Here is a 14,696-nt window from a genome sequence, read left to right as displayed (position 1 = left end):
TGGGACACAGAGGGGGTGAAAGCAAAGGTTGACTCTCCCACCGTCCCTACTACTCTCAAAGGGGACAGACTAGACACCCTGAAAACCAAACAATAACCTTATCCATTGTACTGCACTCCTTGCTGTGTAGTTTTTCATATTAAAATTATTTGCTGATTTCTTTTGTTACAGTGGGGTAATTATACTAACAGGAAGCACTTTCATTAAGCCATTAGATATCCCCTTTTGTAAGGGCTGTTTTATAAGAAAAATAATATTCTTGTGCGTCTGAAACTCAAGTCCACATGATGAATTGACTTTTGATGGTCTCCTTAAAACTGAGTTGTAATTTGCTCATTCAGTAAGCAGTGAATTGGTGGTTCTTGGGGCAGTTCTATTGTGCACATTTGTACATCAGAAAAACCACTGGGAATTTGCAGCAGCTGAGAGCAGCTTCTGAGTTGGCAGGCTCAGCACTGAGTCCAATGACAGAGCCGATCACAGAGGCTAGGCGGTTAATCCATAGCCTGGTGATCTGGGGGCCCAGTGTTCTCTGTACGGTGATGAGATACACCTGCGCAAGGCGGCTGTAGAGTCAAGTCAGAATTCTCTTTTCACATCATTTCCTGTTCATAGTCGCTTTCCAAAGTTTGTTCCGTTTTCCTCAGAAAATGAGCATTATAAAGGCAAACTGGTTTACATTTTTACCATTCTGTGAATTCTTTCCAGATCTTTCCCTAGAACTACGCATGCCAACTTCTTTTTTTAGTTATCACAGTGGACATATTGCCTCTCTCAGGATATCTGATTGGAACGCCCCTCCTTCTCCTGCTCTAAGAGATATATCCCCTACTTGCCTTATCAGTCAAAGGACACATAATTATGTAGCAATGTGGTGTCTTATAACCTCACTACGGCAAACAGCCCAATGAATGAAAACTAAACAGTTTCTTTTTCTCAAGTGTTCATTTCCTCAGGTCTTTGTAGCATTTGGTAATATAATGCAACCAGCATGTAAATAATAGCAGTATTGCCATTTTATTGTCCAGAGTTATTAACATATTTTGGCCGCATCAACTGAAGATAAACATTCTGAGGGGGAAAAAGATTCTATTCCAAGAGTGAATGCCTGTAAGGGTACATCTAGACTACAGGCTTCTGTCGACAGAAGTTTTGTCGACAGATACTGTCGACAAAACTTCTGTTGACAAAGAGCGTCTAGACTACATTGAGTTCTGTCGACAAAGGAAGCTGCTTTGTCGACATGGTAGTGTGGACACAAAGGACAGTTTACATGCAATAACACCTTCTGTCGACAGAAACTCTGTCGACAGAAGGCGTTATGCCTCGTAAAATGAGGTTTACCAGCGTCGACAAAACTGCTGAGTTCTGTCGACGTTATGTCGACAGAACTCAGCGGTAGTGTGGACGCAGGTATAGTTTTGTTGACAAAAGTCCACTTTTGTCGACAAAACCCTGTAGTCTAGACACACCCTAATAGAAGGACATAGATGTTTAGTATAGAATCATAGTATTTAGAAATCCATTCAGCTACAATGGCATAAAACTAATATAATGAAGTAAAAGATCAGAACCTAGTAGTCAGCTATGTATATGCAAACTATGTGGCTCTAAATATATGGTTCATCTATAACACATAATTAAATAAAATAAAATGAGTCTGTTTTTATAGAGCACCTAATTCAGGACTGCAATACTCCAGTTTTATACCTTGGAGCCCCATTGAAACAGAGAACAGGGGACTGCAAAAAAACACAAAACAAAACAACAACAACCCCAAAACAACCGTTGGCTTAGAACAACACTAAATATATATATATTTTAGAGTGTGTGTGTGTGTGTGTGTGTGTGTGTCTGTCTGTCTGCGAGTCTGTTTGTTCAACAAATCCTCCTAAATGGTAAGAGGTAAGGCCACCAAATTTGGTATGCAGCTTCCTCTTCTAACTTAAAGCAAGGTTAGGGTTTGGTTATGCCAGGAAAGCCAGAAGCCCCGGGAAAAGGACTGTTTTCTATATTATGCAAAGTAAGGGGCTGCTGTTCAGGGGGACGTGATAGGAGAGTGGACACGGGGGGCAGGGAGTCGGCAGGGAAGAGCTATTCTGTAGCGTGTCCACTGGGGTTTTGTTGGTTTGTTTTTGGTTTGGTTTGGTTTGGTGAGGGTGGTTTTTTGTTTGTTTGCTTGTTGCTGTTCAGCAAAAAGCAGTGGGAAAAGAATTCCCTTTTCCATCCCATCCATGTTCCTGTAGGGAGCTCCCATTAAAAGGAGTTGGTGTCTGTGTTGTTAGGGTGGTGACAGTGCTTAGGTTGTAATGAAAGAGGTGCCGGTGCACAAGCTATTAGGTGTTGAGTCTGGAGCAATTGTTTTACATTCATAACGGACGCAGCCAGCCCAGAAGTGTGGAGCTATGAATCTCTGAACCGCGACATGCAGGAGCCCCAGCCCTGGAACAAATTAAGCACCATGGCTCTATGCAAAACTCCCTCCCCCCCCAAATAATAACGATCCAAAGCGTGGTTTTGTCCTGCTAGCCGAGGCTCCATGGATAGTGACAGTATTTCTGTTCTAATTTGGCTGACACAGGTCTCCGATTCAGGCTTGGCTATGAATAGCAGATCAGGATGGAATTTTGGCTCTTCACTCCAGATGCTACTACCTTTCTTTTAAGACCTGGACAATCAAAATGGAGGGGTTTTTAATGACACTTCTCATTGATCTTTTTGATTTGTGCTTTTCAGACTTCAGACAATGTATAGTATTATTATGCTGTAGCTAAATCTTACAAAGGGAATATACGTTGTCCATTTCCTAAAGAGCCTGTTACTGACAGAATTCCCACAGGCCTGTTTAGGTTCAGTAACAAGCACAGAGATAGTCATTTCAAAGGGTGACAGTGGATCAGGAAAGGCAAGTTTGTTTAGTTGGGGCGTCTGAAAATGAGTTTGGCCTTTAATGGAAGCCAGGAGTCAAACTGTAATGTGAGCTATTGGCAGGTGCTCCTGCCAATTCAAATTGAAATGTTGGGAGGGGACATGTGGGGAGAGACTAAAAAAAGAAGGAGTTGACTTGCCAATTAGCAGAGCAGTCCTTTCGTTTCAGGGCATCTGTGAAAAATAGATGCAACCCAGAAACATTTTATAGCAAAATGAATATTATCATTTTGCTCAATGTGAGTCAGCAGTGTGCCCTTGTTGCCAAGAAGCTTAACGGCATATTGGGCTGCATTAGTAGGCGCTTTGCCAGCAGATTGAGGGACGTGATTATTCCCCTTTTTCAGCTCTGAGGAGGCCACATCTGGAGTTTTGGCCCCACATCTGGAGTTTTGGAGAAATTGGAGACAGTCCAGAGGAGGGTAGTGAAAATGATTAGGGGGCTGAGGCACATTTAGTCTGCAGAAGGGAAGAAAGAGAGAGAATTTGATGGGCAGCTTTCAATTAGCTAAAGGGGGATTCCAAAGAAGATGGAGAGAGGCTGTTCTCAATGGTGGTGGATGACAGAACAAGGAGCAATGGTTTTAATTTGCAGTGGAGAGCCAGGCTGAATATTAGGGGAAACTATTTCCCTAGGAGGGTGGTGAAGCACTGGAATGGGTTACCTAGAGAGGCAGACTCTCCACCCTTAGAGGTTTTTATGGCCCAGCTTGGGATGATTTCGTTTTGATTTCTTCTAGTTCAGGAGACCAGGAGAATTCTGGACTGTAGAACTCCAAAAGGCACTTACAATTACCTGCGTTACGGGAGAGAGAGCACTGAGGTGCGGATTCTGCCAAACCGTAGAGAAATATAATCAGGTTAATGCATTCCCGAATAGGAAAACACTCTATTCACATTCCCTTTGCCAACCTGGCGCAAGATGTGAGGATATTTTGGCTGATGGTTTAATGATTTTTTTGCTAAGTATTTTTAACACACGCTCATTTTTTTCCTGTAACACGAAGCTGGTAAATTCCATGAGAGGAAGTTCACCCATTCAGTGAAGATAGAGAATAGGAGCTGATGATAATGGCTAATGGCTGGATAACTAGAATTAGCATCATAGGGGAGGTGCAGACTCAAGCTGAGCATGAAAGTGGCCAATAAGATGAGACTAATCAGATATGCATATAATATTGCCCCCTTCAGCACGGATTGGGAGTTTGGTTTTCCTGTTGTTTGCAGAAAATGAAGGGGTCTTAAGTGGAGGACAAATGGAGCGATTCAGACATTAACCGCTCTTCTCTTTTCCAAAGAACGACTTACCACTTGTGGAATCAGAACCAACTGTCTTGGGTACCTTCTTTACTTAAAGAAGTCAGATCAGTCAGGTCCAAGACCTGAGAAGGATGTAGATCTGGGCAACGGATTTGAACTACCACCATAACAGATTGTGGATGTGTCAGTTTGAAACCAGTGCTGGGAACTTTTTGCAGTGTAACTCGTTCTCGTGTTTGGATGTTGGTTCTAATGGTAACGTGCAGAGCTGAAGATACTCGGTCATGCGTGCATTCTGCGTGTTCTTGCACTCCACACTGAGAGCCTATAAAAAGGGTCATGCCAGCCACCACTCAGTTCCTTCTCATGCTACAAGAGAGAGCTGTTTGCTGTCCATTCTCCAGGACCTGCTTAGGTTTTAAATAGAGTGGGGTCACTTGTTTGCTCATTGACAATCAATGTTTGACAAATTCCCGAGGAATTTTTTGTATTTTTGACTCTCTGGGACTCAGGTGTCTTAGAGATGAACAATTCTGACTTCTCCAGAGATGCACTGTCCCTCATGAGACGTCTCAGTGTCCATTAAAGAAGGGAATACTAGATTCCTTTTCTGTTTTGGAGAGTCTCACACCACCAGTACATATGTCATGTAGTAATCCTTTCCCAAGACGACCTTACAATCAAAAGAGGCCTGTCTCAAGATGTTTCTACTGCATGGGTCCCTGAGCCAGAAATGTGATGTCATTTACCTCTCTGTACAAGACCTTCCTGTTTCCAATGCTGCGCCAATCAGCATAGGGTCTGAAAGCTCCACAGTCCTATCATCTATGGCTCCAGCTGCTTCCTCAGGAAAGTCTGACAGAGCGTTCTGAGAAGCTGTGAAAAATACACTGGGGAAAATTAAAAGCTGTCCCCGCAGAAGATCTGCTCTAAAAAAAGTTTTGTTTCCCTGCACTGTTGAGTCAAGAGATTTCATGTCCCAGTGAGACTATAGTTACGGCTCTTTTAGTAACAGTCATGTTGGTACCTACCATATTGGTACCATGACATGTTGGTACTGTGTCTCCACTCCCAGATGTATCAGTACCAATTGAATCAACACTGTTGACGCCACTCTTCACAGCTCTGGCTCCTCTATTTGCCCTGCCTCTACCTTTTAATACTGACAAGATATATGGAACTAGGAGACCTACAGGTGTTGCAAGAGTCTAAGTCTCCATTGCTTTCTGTGACTTATCAATGAGACATCTTAAATAATGAGACCAGCTTTATCTGCTGTACTGGGTACATCTAGGAGCCCCACCCTTCAGTCTTTTCTGGGGTAAACGTCAGCTTGTTTTCTCTGCTTCACCATTGAATGGGGAATGTTCTTGTTCATCTTCTTCATCATCTCAAGGCAATGTGTGGGAATCTCATAAATTTGTATTCTCCAAGAGCAGCCTTCCTACATCTTTTGCATTGGGTAGAGATTCCAGATACTCCTCCGGAGGGAAACTTTACAGAGATAGTCAGCCTAGGAATTCCGCCATTTTGGAATCCTTGGGGCCTATGTGCAGGCTGGAACATTATTGTGGGCGATCACCTGGCCATGAAAGATCCTTTCCAGCGAGGGCTACACAAGCGGCTCCTGTTCAACAACCTCAAGCCTCAACCCGAGGAACCAAATGAAGAGGATGTAGCTCACCCGTGTGATATACTGGGTCCCATGATTTTTTCCTTATCTCCAGATGAGGCCGTAATTCCAGCTATCCCATCACATCTGGATGATTTGAAAGGTGTTCACAACCTTCTGGCTATGCAGATATCTCTGAAATGTGTCCAAGAACCTTCTCACAAGCTCATAAAAATGTGTTGTCCTCCAGGATCAAAAAATAACCTTTCCAATCAATGACACTGTAGTGGACCCTGCAAAAATCTTGTTTCTCACGTGGCAACTATGAACAAGATGCCTCCTTTGCCGGGTCTCATTTATTAGCTTGTTTTTCAGAGTACAAAGAAAACTAGTCCTCATTAGACCCACAGGTCTTGGGCTAATTCAGTGTCTTGCTCACCTTAAGCCAGGAGACCCCCACCTCCTGTCCTAGACCAGGGTTATGCTACTGGCCAACTGTAGTCATCAGTCAGCTTGGATAGGTTCCCAGATTGCAGCCTTCTCCTGTGAGGTTCTCAGAAAGCTTCTCTCTCTAGGAGCACTTCTCTGCCACAGAAGGGAGTAAACTGACAGGTCTGCCCATCCCAGAGCAGAAAGGCCAAGGAAATCTGAATCCATTCCGGCACATCCGATCTTCCCAAGTGATCTGAAGATATGCCTACATAGAGAGAGCGGGTGGAAGAGCAGGAGGAGGAGGAGTCCCTCCGCTTGTATAAGCTGAAGAACGGAGAACTCTGGGTATCAGATGTGTGGTCCAGGACTCAGAATTATATCCTGCCTGAATATGCTTTTGCATAGGGATGCAGTGTAGTATGGGTGTGAATTCTTCTCCCTGTAACTTTGCAGGGGATAGAACCATAGAATACTAGGACTGGAAAGGACCTCAAGAGGTCATCAAATCCAGTCCGCTGCCCTCATGGCAGGACCCAGTACTGTCTAGACCATCCCTGATAGACATTTATCTAACCTACTCTTAAATATCTCCACAGATGGAGATACCACAACCTCCTTGGGCAATTTATTCCAGGGTTTAACCACCCTGACAGGTAGGAACTTTTTCCTAATGTCCAACCTAAACCTCCCTTGCTGCAGTTTAAGCCCATTGCTTCTTGTCCTATTCTCAGAGGCTAAGGAGAACAATTTTTCTCCCTTTTCTTTGTGACACTCTTTTAGATACCTGAAAACTTCTATCATGTCCCCTCTCGGTCTTCTCCTTTCCAAACTAAACAAGCCCAATTCTTTCAGTTTTCCTTCTAGGTCATGTTCTCTAGACATCTAGATCATCTCTAGATCATCTACTACTGTATCCAGCCTAACATGCATATAGCTGTGATCAGCAGCTCTTGCTTTCTGGGGCAGATTTTTTTCTTCTTCTTTTATTTTATATTTAGTAGATAGTGTCCCTTTTCTTTTTCTGAGATGCTTGGTATTCTCTTTGGGGACACGCTGCATGCAGAAATGGATCAGATACGTGTTTCTCAGCATGGTGAGGCATATGCTCCTTCTGAGCTCTTCTGGTAGGGACCAGTTCCATGGTTTATGGCCCAGCACAAGCACATTTCAGCCATTGACTCCTTCCAGTTTTACCCTGGCCTTGAAAGTTGCCAAGTTCCCAGGGATCATGGCTGCTTTGGTAGGAAGATGGCCTGTTAGAACCCAAACTGCATCCTACTAAAGATCTTTTAGAGGTGGTCCAGGACTCAGATTGGATCTGGAATTCTCATCGGTGGAGGTAGAGAGAGAAAAAAGAGATCTAGTCACAGAATTAAGATCCTATTTGCCGCAGAGCAGATGGCACCTGGCGCGTATCCAGAAGTACAATCTTTTATTTAAAATGGGGTTGGGTAAATCCCGTGGTCTGGTATGCCAGGGTTGGTCTCAGGCAGGCTGAACACTGCCATATTTACTTGTGCCTCCACAGGTACGGGCATCACAGCACCTACTGGCTGTGGATCGCGGGTCCCGACCAAGGTGTAGCCAGACAGGAACCCTGCTGTAACAACCATCTTTGCTTGCCTGGAGCATGCAGGGCACACAGAGCAGTAAAAGCCTTGAACAGGAGGCCCAGATATGCAGGCTCAGTGACCCTGAATGGCTGTAAACAGAGATACGCCAATTGCTGACCATGAGGCTGCCAAGGAGTGCCGTTGACTGAAACCCATATTGATACGAACACACAGCCATCCGCGGGGGGAGGAATCTCCCGCCCAGTAAAAAAAAATGTCCAGTACTCACAATTTAGTTATCTCTCTTGCAAGTGTAAATTAAATTGAAACTCGCTTGTAAGAACTGGTGCCACAAAGACAAACCAGTACAATTTGGCATCTTAGATAAGAAAGAGGATACGGGCCCCTATGGGTATAAAGATGGGTCCAGCAGCACATTTACTCTGAGTGTCAATCTACCATCTATCTGCTGGTCGGGTTAGGTGATTGACCTCCCGAGGTTGCACGGGGACGCCCACCTCGTATTCGTCTTTCCTAGGAATTGAGGGACCGGCCCTGGCCTGACACGCTGGAGTCGAGAGGCACAGAAGAGGGTAAAAATTGTACCTGGATGTGGTCCTTTGTCTTAAGTGTGCACATAGACTTAGAGCTCTTTAAAGATTAAGCTGTCACTTGGTACCATTATTTCTATTTTCTATCTTTATTTCTTTGTAACCATTTTTAAGATCTATATTTGCTAGCAGTTAAGAAATAGAGCAATAGCCATTGTAACCATATGATTTATAAGCTTCTTTAATAAACCTGTAACTGCTTAAGCTTTAACCTGACTCCTTCAGTGGCTGTAACAGAACCAAGCACAATTTAAAAGAACTTCAGCCGGTCATAAGGGACAGGTATCGGAAGAACTTGGGCATTTTGGATCATGTCCCTTCCAGGGGACAGATCCGTTGGGGCATCTCTCAGTCTTCCCTAGACTGCCTGCTGCACAGGGATCCTGTATCCTAGCAGTTGAAATCTGAGATGTAATAAGCTCTCCCTATAAACTTGGGGCATCTGTCAGCCTGTTGGCTGCCCTCTGCTACGGGACCCCGGTCCTAGTGGTAAAGACACAGACGCTAAACCTTTTCTCGGTAACACACACACACAGACACACACACTGCCCTGACTGTCGGCTGACACAAGGGGAGCTGTGATCACCAGTATCTGAGGAGATGCAGGTAAATCTAGTGGTAGCAGCCAGCTTTGATTTAAAAAGATGTTAGTAAGCCCCTGTCCTTTTGCCAAGTACATTTCCTCTGCTCCTTTGTTCAGCCTACTGCAGCCGCCTAGAGGACTCCAAGGTCTCCAGCGAGGATGAACCCTGGTCTCAGGTTGGTGCGGGGGTGTCTATTACTATCTCTTCGGAGGAGTCAGACTCTTGTCTGAGTCACCCAAGGTGTCACCAGGCAGAGAATTCCGGGCACTAGAAAGGGTGACCAATTATTTCATGCATTTAGTGCCTCGAGCCAGACAGACTGGAGACTGTCTTGCACAACCAGAAAAATTCCTTCAGTCGGATTGTTTTCATGCCCCTCTTTGCTTTTCCCAGTGAAATGCGAAGTGGGATGACACACTGTCTCTCAGAAGCCCTCCCTCTCTGTTTGCAGGAAAGATCTCCGGGGAAAGTGCCAGCACCAGTTTTCCATTTTTTTCCCCCTTTTAAAAACAAAAGGAACCCTTCAAAGTAATAATGTTAAAGGTTATGCTGAAACTCACCAAACAGGAAACATCTTCAGGCTGCTGCCTTCCTTTCCCCCTATTTGCACGGAGATTCCTGGGAATTCCTTCTCTACGAGGACAGAGACAGCTCACGCCTCCAACTCTGAGTCCTGCTCGGTGCAGGGAAGGGTAGGGGGCATCAGGAAGCCGGTGGCTCCTTGATTCTGTGGCAGTCTCGCCTCTTAAAACCAGCCCTCCACCAGCAAAAGGGCCTAAGCAGAACTCTGCTCAGTACCCACTTTTCCATGGCGTGCCCTGGCTGCCAGCTTGGGGGTAGCTGGTGCAGGAGTGCAAACAAGGTTTATGCCACCAGATCATTCCCTTCCAGTGGAAGAATTCACTGTCAGACTTTTACAGCCACAACCTGGCTATCTTGTGCAGCTTGAGCAATGCAAATGTAATAATAACAGACCCTGGTTGTTGGCAGGGCGGGATCGACCTGTGGTCTTAATGTGTGAGCTTTTACTGCACAAGCAAAACACTACATACCACTTAGCTAAGGCTGTAGCAGGCTCATGAGTTTAAGAACATAAGAACGGTCGTACTGGGTCAGACCAAAGGTCCATCTAGCCCAGTAGCCTGTCTGCCGACAGTGGCTAGCACCAGGTACCCCGGACAAACAGAGGCCAGAGACACCATTCCTACCCCCTGGCTAATAGCCTTTTATGGACCTAACCTCGATGAATTTATCTAGCTTCTCTTTAAACTCTGTTATAGTTCTAGCCTTCACAGCCTCCTCTGGCAAGGAGTTCCACAGGTTGACTATGCGCTGTGTGAAGAAGAACTTTCGCTTATTAGTTTAAAACCTGCTACTCATTAATTTCTAGGTGATCTAGGTGTCACTAGAGGGGGACAGAACAACACACCAAGCACACATGGGTCACCCAAAGAGGGGGCAGATTGTGCTGGCCTGGAAATACGCAATGAATGATTATTAAGGTAATGGGATTTTATTTCTAAATTAACATATGGGTCTCTGAATGGTCACAGGGCAGCAGATAAGAAGCCTAGTCCGAACTACCTAGTCCGTGCCGCGTGTAGCTGCGCGGCACCGAGTCCGCACTAGCGGACATTTAAAAATGGCGGCGCCCGGCTTTATGCAAATGAAGCCCGGGAAATTCAAATCCCGGGCTTCATTTGCAACTCCAGTTGCCTACATTACCACCCTAGTTCGAACTAGGGTGGTAGTGTAGACATACCCACAGTGAGGTAGATCTATAACGTGTTAGGTGTCTGTGTTTAATTAATCGATGGCAATTTGTCCCTCCTCTGCTTAGACACAGGGGGTGAAATCTAAGCCTGATAAACATCAATGCGAGTTTTGTCATTGGCTTCAACAGAGCCAGGATTTCACTTTGTGGAAATGAAGCATTGAAGTCCACGGGAACTGCAGGAGTTCAGCACTTCTAAAAACTAAGCTCAAGATATGTAGGGCTTGTGTAGATAGGTGGGGGGGGGGGTGCAATGTGTGCTGCAGGGGTGTGATTTCTAATGGGCGCTAATGTGTTAGGCATTAATTGGTCCAGGTAGGCCTTGCTGGGCCGCACTGTATGGTTTAACACAGCACTGGTTCCAGCTTTACATTAAAGTGTACACGGGGTCCACTTAGACCTATTCATGTGCAACACGTTGGTGCGCATTAGAAATCTCACCCCACAGCATGCACTACTGCACAGTGGAGCAGCGAAGCCCCTACCCTCCATGTCAGGGGCCCAGTTCTCCAGTTTTATGCCAGTGTGTTGCTCCGTCTCTTTCAGCCGAATTTCACCTGTGTAAAGCTGCCATAATGGAGTGAAATATCAGGCCCTAGTTCTTTATTGCCAAAGAAAAGTGGTTTATTATAGTCCCAAATTAGGGGGCAAAGGAAAAAGAACTGAAAGAACAAGTCAGGAATTAGTCACATATACTCAGCCACGGGCAAGCCGAACGGCTTTTCTGCCACTAATGTCAGGGATTCCAGCAAACCTACCAGGCCAGAGGGAGAGTGTTCAGAAAGCACCAAAGTGATTTAGGAGATGAAGTCTCATTTTCAAAACTAACGTACACACTTAGCAGCCCCAGTCTCACGGACGGTCAATGAGTCTGTAAGTTTCTTTTGAAAACGGGACTTTGGCTCTTCCTAAAACACTCTGGGGTTTTAGAAAATGTTACCCCTGATCCACAGGTCCTTGACATCTCTGATTTGTCAAAAAGTTTCTATTGTTGGTTTGATTTTCTGTGATATGAAATTGAGATCAAAACAAAATAAGGAGGCGAGAGAAATGATTTGAGGAGTAGGTCTAATAATAGTCCTCTGTGGGCCATATACAGAAACAGATTGCCTGGAGTTACGAAAAGAGGCAGTTGATTCAGCCAAAGCAAACAGCCCGAGAGGGGCTTTTGTATGCCACAGGGATATTTTTCCTGCTTCGGGCTGCAGACAAGGGGTCTGGCCTGCCACTGTGCAGGAAAGGATATGTTAAACTAACAAGTCTACACCTTCCTGAAGTTTCTTTCCTTCTTGTAAGTCCACCAACAATAGCATTGTTCTAATCAAATTTTCCACTAGGCGCCTTGCCCATGTAGGAAGCTCATAAAAACTGTTAGAAAAAATATATACTTTTTGTTTAATTTTTTCACTGACTTTAAAGAGTATTGCATCCCTTCTGGCTGGGTCTGTGTCTCTGTATACATAATAGTAAATGATCAGGAAGGGCATACTTCAACTCATCGTTATTCTTGATTTGTTTTACAGTTCCACTTAGAGATCCAGGTGAGATCAGAAATCCATTGCACTATGAACTAGATACTCACCGTGAGAGACCGTTCCTGGTCTGAACAGGTTACAGTTGAAATAAGCAAGACAGGCAAAGGCTGGGAAAAAGGAGGTATGATTAGTCCAATTTATATATGGGGAACTGAAGCACAGAGAAATCTTGAACCTTATACAGCACTAATGGAAGATTCCCATTGAGTTCAGTAAAAAAAAAAAACAAGAAGTCCTGTGGCACCTTAAAGACAAACCAATTTATTTGGGTGTAAGCTTTCATGGGCAAAGACCCACTTCATAGGATGCATGCCCAGGAAAGCATATGCCCAAATAAATCTGTCAGGGTACATCTATGCAGCAGCGTTATTTTGGAATAATATATTGTGCATCTGCACAGCAAGCCCGTGGTTTCAAAATACATTCAAAATCACGGGCTTCTTACTCCTACTTCTGTAAACCTCATTGTATGAGGAGTAAGGGAGTGCTCTATTTCGAAATAAATGCTGTGCAGACGTGCCCAAATTCGAAATACGGTATTTCGACGTAAGCTACGCAATTCGCGTAGCTCAAGTTGCGTAGCTTATTTCGAGTTTAGCCCTGCTGTGTAGCTGTACCCGGGGGCTACGTCTACACTGCCCAGTCTTGCACAAGAACATATGCAAATGAGCTGCCGTTTTTGCGCAAGAGCCGTTCTGCCGCTTATTTTCAGGCAGAACGGCTCTTGCTCAAGAGGGGGGTTTTGCGCAAGAAGGAGCAGCGTAGACTGCTTCTTGCGCAGAAGCCCCTTGTGCAAAAATGGCATCTCATTAAATATTCAAACGAGGCACAGCGATATTTATCAATGTGCCTCATTTGCATATGTTCTTGCGCAAGACTGGGCTGTGTAGATGTAGCCTTAGGGTGCATCTATTCTGCACCCTTAGCTCGAAATAAGATATGCAATTTTGCACTATGCGAATTGCATATCTTATTTTGATTCTATTTTGAAATGACACACTATTTCGAGACATCCCTTATCCCTCATGGAACGAGGTTTACAGGGATGCCAAAATAGCAACTCCGCTATATTTCACAGTAGCAGACGCGTTCAAAAGATGCGGGGTATTCCAAAATAGCCTTACAGTGTAGACGTACCGTTAATCTTTAAAGTGCCACAGGGATCCCCACTGGTTTGTTTTTTTTCAGATACAGACTAACAGGGCTACCCCACTGATAATTGATTTGAGTGGAATTGATCCAGGCCTAAGTGACTTGACTAAGATCGTACAGGGAATCAGTAGCAGAGCCAGAAAGTGCACCCAGATTTTCTTTGAGTCCTAGCCCAGTGCCTTGTAATGGTAATGGAAAGTTCCAATGTTAAGTGCATATTGTGTACAAGAAATGCCTTGTTATCCCAATAATTTTGCTCTGGTCACTGAAAGAAATTAATGATGACTGGGAGCAGCACAGTTTATATTCTCTGTTGAATCTTTCCTGTCTCTATCAAAGTCAAAGACTGATAATTGTGGTCAGTTACCAAACTATGGCTATTTCTTAAACATTTATTTCTGCTGAGGTACAATGGCTATCTATCTATCTATCTATCTATCTATCTATCTATCTATCTATCTATCTATCTATCTATCTATCTATCTATCCCCACACCCCCCCTCTATCTATCTATCTATCTATCTATCTATCTATCTATCTATCTATCTATCTATCTATCTATCTATCCCCACACACCCCCTCTATCTATCTATCTATCTATCTAATTTTCATTTCTGAAGCAAGTATCACCTTAGCATCTAAAGACGGGATCTTATAAGGTTTTTAAGGAGGTAGATGTCTAACTCTCATGGTTTTGCTCCCAAACTAATCCATGGATTAACTTGTCGATCTTCCGACAATTCTTCCCGTACTCAAAGAATGACTGGGATATGTTCGAGGAAGACACACTGAACTATTCATCCATCACAAGGAGTTTTAACCCGCCTGCTTTAATTGCAAGTTCAGCTCAGCTTAATTTTACAGCTGCTCCAAAGTCCTCAGAATGAACATCTCTTTAATATATTTACAATGCATGACACCTAGAAGAATTTGAGGAGAAGGTGGGTGGAATACTGAATATGTTTCTGTATGTTTCAGCTAAGATTATCTAAGATTTCCCAAAATGTCCAGAGGATTTAGATGCACGATTCCCATTGAAATTAGTAGGAGTTTTGCATCTAAATCCACTAAATGGCTTTGACTATGTTAAGCCTCTAGAAATGTGACAGAGATGGAGGATGGCTTTTTTAGTAAGATGCCACTTTCATCTATTTGGTACACATTCTGTGCCCATCCCCATGTATTGGAGCACTTATGTAAGTCAGTAAATGATAGATTTTGTTCCTACATTTCTGAAAAACACTGCACTATGGAA

At 44.1% G+C, this 14,696-nt stretch overlaps 1 protein-coding gene across 3 annotated transcripts in view; it reads left to right on the top strand.

Moving 5' to 3' along the window:
* SELE (selectin E) overlaps nucleotides 1-14,696 on the top strand; it is a 42,703-nt gene that overhangs the window by 13,661 nt on the left and 14,346 nt on the right. For all 3 annotated transcript variants that reach the window (XM_089780620.1, XM_089780619.1, XM_075936977.2), the window contains exons 3-4: nucleotides 10,371-10,482; nucleotides 12,278-12,410. The gene's annotated coding sequence lies outside the window, so the exon portion shown is untranslated. The remainder of the gene's footprint in view (nucleotides 1-10,370; nucleotides 10,483-12,277; nucleotides 12,411-14,696) is intronic.

Source organism: Pelodiscus sinensis, chromosome 9 (assembly GCF_052426305.1).
Source record: "Pelodiscus sinensis isolate ZL-2025 chromosome 9, ASM5242630v1, whole genome shotgun sequence".
NCBI lineage: Eukaryota > Metazoa > Chordata > Testudines > Trionychidae > Pelodiscus > Pelodiscus sinensis.
Note: the sequence above shows the minus strand (reverse complement) of the source record. Positions and strands in the feature narration are given on the sequence as shown.